Here is a 6190-nt window from a genome sequence, read left to right as displayed (position 1 = left end):
TGCAGTCGAACTTGTGGGGAGTCCAGTGCCTTAAATGTGGGGAGTCCAGTGCCTTAAATATCACATCACTTGCATCCCTCCTTTTACTTTTATAAGATTCTGGATTTGGGGGCCAGCAGGTGGCATGGTGGTTGGGGTGTTGGACTTGTGCATGGACAACAGCAATTCAAGTCCTAGACCTGGTGGCTTGCTTTCTCACTTTCTCTCTCTCTCACTCTGTCTCTCTCTGGTCAAATTAAATAATAATAACAAATGAAATTAAATAAGTAAAAATAGAAGACTGTGTTAAAATATTTATAATTCATATCATAGGTAAAGTGCTAATGTCCCTGATCCATAAAGAACTTCTAGATATCAATTAGAAATCAAGGTAAAACCGAGACCAGCAGTTGGCGTAATAGCTATATTGCTAGACTCCCATGTAGTTGACCGCAGTTCAAGTCCCAGACCCAGTGGCTTAAACTCACGCCAGGCGCTTGTGCGTGCGTGCCCAAGATCCTGAGAGGAGAATGGAGAAGAAGGGATTGCAGCATGGCCATCCCCCCAGAAGTTATTTCTCGCTTTCTGTCTCTCTGTCTTTCTTTGTCTTTCTGGCGAGCGCACATGCCCTATAGCAAAAACCTCTGAAAAAAAATTTTTTTTAAAAGAAAGAATTCAAGGTAAAACCAAACACGTATTCAGCATACCTGTGGGAGGCACTGTTCTAAGTCTGTCCATGGACTAATTCATTATGTCCTCACAACAATTCTGCATCATCTTCATTTCACAAGTGAGACAGTCGAGTCATGGAGGCATTAAGTAACATGCCCAAGTCCATATAGCCAGTAAATAGTAGAACGAAAACCCAGCAGTCTGGCTTCAGAGTACAGTAACTTAAACTCTATGGATCTCTAGAAAAGAATGGTGAAGGGTGATACAGGCTTCCCCGAGTCCCTGCCTCCAGAAGACCAGCCTTCTTACAGCCATCTGTCCTAGGTAGGACAACCTCTGCCGCTGCTTCGTCCCAGCTGGGCCAGTGCACAGACTCCTCCCTCAATACAATAAACCAAGCCCCGCCTCCTAAAACCTGCCTCTCACAACCGCTCACTTCCGGAAGCATTAACCAGAAAGGGAAACAGACAGAAGGTCATGACTCAGCTTCAGCAGAGGGACAGATGCAGCATGCCAGGTGAGGTGGGCAAACAGATGTGGGACAGGTGGGCACCCCTTCTGAAACAGATGACTGAGATGGGAAGAGAAGATTCTCTCCCTTAGTCCAATGCCTCCCTTGGAGATCTTATAAGCTGCTGCCCAGGACCCCAGGCTGGAGCAAGAAGACAAACAGCTCCAGAGAAGGGTAGACAGCACTGGCAGGTCCAGCAGCTACAACTCAGGGGACAAAGGACTTAGCACAAGGCGACCAGCAACACCTTCCAGACATGCAGGCACTTCGGAAAAGCCCAGTCCTCTGAACCTGCCATTTTCCTGTACTCCCAAACTGGTAACCATGGGGATATCTTGGTGGTGCTGGGAACATAAGTGAAGGAAGATCTCCACAATAGTCCTATAGACTTAACACCTCATTGGATGGGGGCTTCTTCCCTCAGATGCCTGCTGAGAAGAAAATGCCAGTCACAGAGCCAGCTGGTAGCACAATGGTACCTCAATACACTGCAATGCTGGATCCACAAAGGAAAGGTCTGGGGTTCACATCCTAGGGCCTCCCTGCACACACCGGGCGCGTGGATGTGCCCATGATCATGGCTGGTTGAGGCTGAGGTTGGGTTGTGTCATGAAGACCTTGTCGGGGGCATCTCTCTTTCTCTCTTCCTCTCTCAATAAATAAATACATTTAAGAGCCAGCCTGTAGCGCCGTGATTAAGCCTGCGCATTGAGAGCTAGATCCCCACATGGCTGATGACAGTTTGAATCCCAGCCCTGGCAGTGTGAAAAACACTCCAAGCATGTGTGCACGTGCCCAAAATCCTGACAGGAAGGGGAAATGGAGAAAAAAGGATTGTGACACAACCATGCCCCATTGGGGGATGTGCTCACGCACCCTCTCTCATCTTTTCCTCTAATTAATCTCTGTCTTACCACTCCTGAGAAGAAAATAGGAGCAGGTTAAAATATAGGTACAGATCGCCACAAGCACCTACAAGCGCACGCATCTGTGCACAAGCAGCTACGCACACACGCTGTCTGTGTGCCCGAGAATAACTGAGGCCAAGGCCTTTCTGCTGGGGCTCACTCGTGTTGTGCCTTGAACACTGCACCCCCTGAGACATGAAAGGGGGCTCTGTGCCTGAGCCCAGCCCACAGCTGGTTCTCTCTCCCCATGGCTCAAACATTAAACTGAATGAGGCTGAAAGGAGGAAGGGACATGGATAGAAAAAGGATCAGCATCCAGGGCTGGGACTTTGTCTCCAAGAGGGGAAAGAGAAAGCGTTCAAAGACTTCAACAGAGAATCTTTTACCTGGGTCAACTCTCTCAGTGGCAGCTCAAAAACAACTCACTTTGGACTGTTAGGAACAAAGGCTGCAGGAAATGGGAGGGACCATGTGTCCCTTAAACTCAAGAGTATGCACAGTGAGCACAGGATCCAAATCTGAGCCTCTGAAAGGTGGCAGAGAGCAGAGCAATCAATTGGTCCAACCCACCTTTTTATTTTTTTTTTTGCCAGAGGGCAAGTGTGCTCACCAGAGAGAAACAGAGGCAGAGGGGTAGGGGAGAAAGCACTCCCTGGTGGTGGGACGAGGTCACGCTGCAATCCCTTCTCTTTGGGATTTGGGGCACACATGTACATGAGCCCTGTGTGTTTTACAAGAAGCCAGGTCCAAGACTTGTACTACACGGCCAGCTGCATGGGACCCAGTTCCCTTAACAACTAGGCCATGGGGCCAGCCCAATCGTCATTTCTCAACTCTGTTAAGTACTATTCCTTTTATTTCATGCACATAGGTTCTCAATCGCTTTGAAAATGGCATTTCCTACACAGGCCTGCTGTCTTAAAGATTTATACTGGTTGGCCTGGAGCTGGGGCTAGGCTACACCACGAGGCTAGGCTGACCTTTTCATACTCATTACTAGAATGTTTCACTGCTGCATCCCTAACTATATTGGTAAGTAAATATGATTATTTCAGATATTATTAGGAAATTATGAAAAAATAAAGAATGATAAAAGATAGAAGATGATCTCAAGGGTGGGTTTCTCTTGATCTCTAGGTCAGTAGCCAGAGAAAGAGTCCATAAAGAAGTGGGACCAGTGGATGGTGTAATTATTATGTCACTAGACTCCCATGTAGTCAACCATGGTTCAAGTCCTGGACCCAGCAGCTTAAAATTCACACCAGGTGTGTGTGTGTGTGAGTGCCCCAGATCCTAAGAGGGAGAATGGAGGAGAGGTGATTTTGGCATAGCCACCTTCCCTGGGGAGTGATTTGTCACTTTCTGTCTCTCTGGTGAGCACACACACCCTATAGCAAAAATTTATCTTAAAAAAAAAAAAGAAATAATGACAGGGACCAGCAGATGGTATAATGGTTGCATCACTGGACTCCCACATGGTCAACTACAGTTTGAGTACCAGACCTGGTGGCTTAAAACACTCTGGGTGCATGTGCATGCGTGCCCCAAATCATGAGAAGAGAATAGAAGAGAGGGGATTGTGGCATGCTATCCCCCCTGGGGGGTGATTTCTCACTTTCTGTCTCTTTGGTGAGCACATGCACCCTACAGTAGGTAGGTAGGTAGATAGATAGACAGAGAGAGGGAGAGAGAGAGAGAGAGATTTTTTAAAAGAACTAGTAACATTTGCTGGGCCAGCCCCCTGGCATAGTGATTAAGGCAGCTAGATCCCACATGGCTCAGAGCATGGTTCGAGTCCTGGCCCTACAGCTTGAGACACACACCAGGCACATGTACATGTGTGCTTGTGCCCCAAATCCCAAGAGTAGAAAGAGATGGAGGAGAAAGGATTGCAGCTTGACCATTTCCCACAGGAGAGTTTCTCTTTCTCTCTCTCCTTGGCTAGTGCACTCACCCTATGGCAGAATTAATAAAACCACACACACACACACACACACACACACACACACAGACAAATAAGTAATGACATTTGCACAGAGTCCAGATAGGCAAGGAGCCTACCAGGCCAAGGTCTGAGAGCAGGGCATTTCAGACAAGGCAGCAGTTTGGATTTTTCCCTGAAAACGATATGAAGCCACAGAGGATTTAAGCAAGGGAGTGACAAGGGAGTGTCAAGGGTTTGTATAGGGTTCCAGGGAAAAAGGGGGAGAAAAGATTTGAAATTATCAGGGAATTTGGTGGTAATAGGAAAGAAGGGGAACACAGGACATGACTGGGAAGAGAAAAGGGGGATCAGGGACCAGCACTCACTGACGCTCTATACCACAAGAGCTCCTCTTTAACAGGATGGGTGACCTCTGAAAAATAAAGAAGGACCCCTGGTCCCAGCTGGGCCCACCCATTACCCTACCACTGCCACCTCATGAAATCAAGCAGCCTTAGAACAGGGGAAGTATTTGGGATCTGGGGGACCGGAAAGAAGGGTACCTAAGGTGGGATTTTTGCCCAAGAAGCAACTTTCCTTCTGGTCCAGGATCTGCATCCCCCACTGTTCTCTTTCAGTAGAGGGTTGGGTGGATAAGAATCATGCCCTCCCTAAATCTTCACCCCAGGAGACCCCATATGTTTTTCTCCCAGTTGGGAAGTTCTTTCTCCAGTCCCACTGCTGTCCTCCAGGGATCTGGGCTGGATTACTTAGAATGGGTGAGGAAAAGGCCAATGTGGTGGACTGAGAAAAATTACATTCTACAGGCAGTTCCCTTCCACCCCACCACTTTCTCTTCCACACATCTCCCTGCCCCTGGCTGGCCAAGCCCAGACAGGACTCCAGGGCTGGAGGAGAGCAGGGAGATGTGCCTGCAGCTCCCTTGGCTACTGCCTGGACTCATCTTCCTCTTTCCCCTCCCACTCCTGAGATACCATGGAAGCCAAAGAAAAATGAGTGCAGCATTCCTTCCTCAAGCTCACAGCCTGACGCACGGATCAGCTCCTGGGCCTGTAGCTACCTGCAAGGCTATGTACCAGTGACCCTCGAGGGCCTAGCGTTGTCCCTCCTTACTTTTCTCTCCTGAATCCATGGGACTCCAGTGAAGAAAAGTCCATTTCTAAGAATTTGAGGAAATTGATCTTGGATTTTAGATAGCAAAGTGCTACTCCAAAACCCTGGGACTGGAACCAGCAGTTAGCGTAATGGCTATGTCGCTGGACTCCCATGTAGTCGACCGCGGTTCGCGCCCCGGACCCAGTGGCTTGAAACTCACGCCGGGCATGTTTGTGTGCGTGCCCAAGATCCCGAGAGGAGAATGGAGGAAAAGGGATTGCAGCATGGCCATCCCCCCAGGGGGTGATTTCTCACTTTCTGTCTCTTTGTCTCTCTCTGTCTGGCGAGCACACGCGCCCTATAGCAAAAACCTCTCAAAAAAAAAAAAAAAAAAAACAAACCTTGGGACCCATTAAACTTCAATGCTTCAACACCGTTCGGACCCTATACTATTCTTGGCTTGTAATGAAGACATAGTGAATAATCGGTGATTAAAAGCTCCAGATACCAGCCACTACACAAGAATCTTCAAAAACTTTATGAAAAATGTAAATTATGAAGAAACTATACATGGATTTCAAAATGATTTTCACCAAAATTAATGTGACTTAATTTTTTCTTTTTTAAAATCTGCTATAGGATGTATGCACTCGCTGGAGACAGAGAGAGAGAGAAAGTGAGAAAGCAGTCCCCAAAGGGTTGTCCACATCACAATCCCCTCTCCTCCATTCTCTTCCCAGGATTTTGGGCACAGATACATATGTGCCCAGTGTGTTTTTCAAGCCACTGGGTCCAGAACTTGAACTACATAGTCAGCCATCTTGGATCCAGCCACCTTAACCACCATGCCACCTGACTGGTCCCGACTTAATTCTATTTTTCAATGAATTTTATATTTTAATTTCCCAGAGGGCATAAGCACTCACTGGGGAGAGAGAGAGAGAGAGAAAGCACTTTGAGATCTTGTCTAAAAATAGGCTTTGAGGGACCAGCAGTTAGCATAATGGCTATGTCGCTGGACTCCTACGTAGTCGACCGCGGTTCGAGTCCCGGACCCGGTGGCTTTAACTCACGCCGGGC

General features: G+C 47.8%; 1 long non-coding RNA gene across 2 annotated transcripts; it reads left to right on the top strand.

Moving 5' to 3' along the window:
* Positions 1–1028: 1028 nt before the first annotated feature.
* On the top strand, positions 1029–1835 carry LOC102493989 (uncharacterized). 2 transcript variants are annotated; one of them, XR_335601.2, is made up of 3 exons: positions 1029–1168; positions 1241–1480; positions 1587–1835. It is a non-coding gene; the product is annotated as an uncharacterized LOC102493989 (long non-coding RNA). The 2 variants fall into 2 exon arrangements; XR_001370917.2 differs by having other exon boundaries at positions 1033–1168; positions 1274–1480.
* Positions 1836–6190: the final 4355 nt, after the last annotated feature.

Source organism: Tupaia chinensis, unplaced genomic scaffold (assembly GCF_000334495.1).
Source record: "Tupaia chinensis unplaced genomic scaffold, TupChi_1.0 Scaffold000465_1, whole genome shotgun sequence".
Lineage (NCBI taxonomy): Eukaryota > Metazoa > Chordata > Mammalia > Scandentia > Tupaiidae > Tupaia > Tupaia belangeri.
This window is presented reverse-complemented; position numbering and strand designations above follow the sequence as displayed.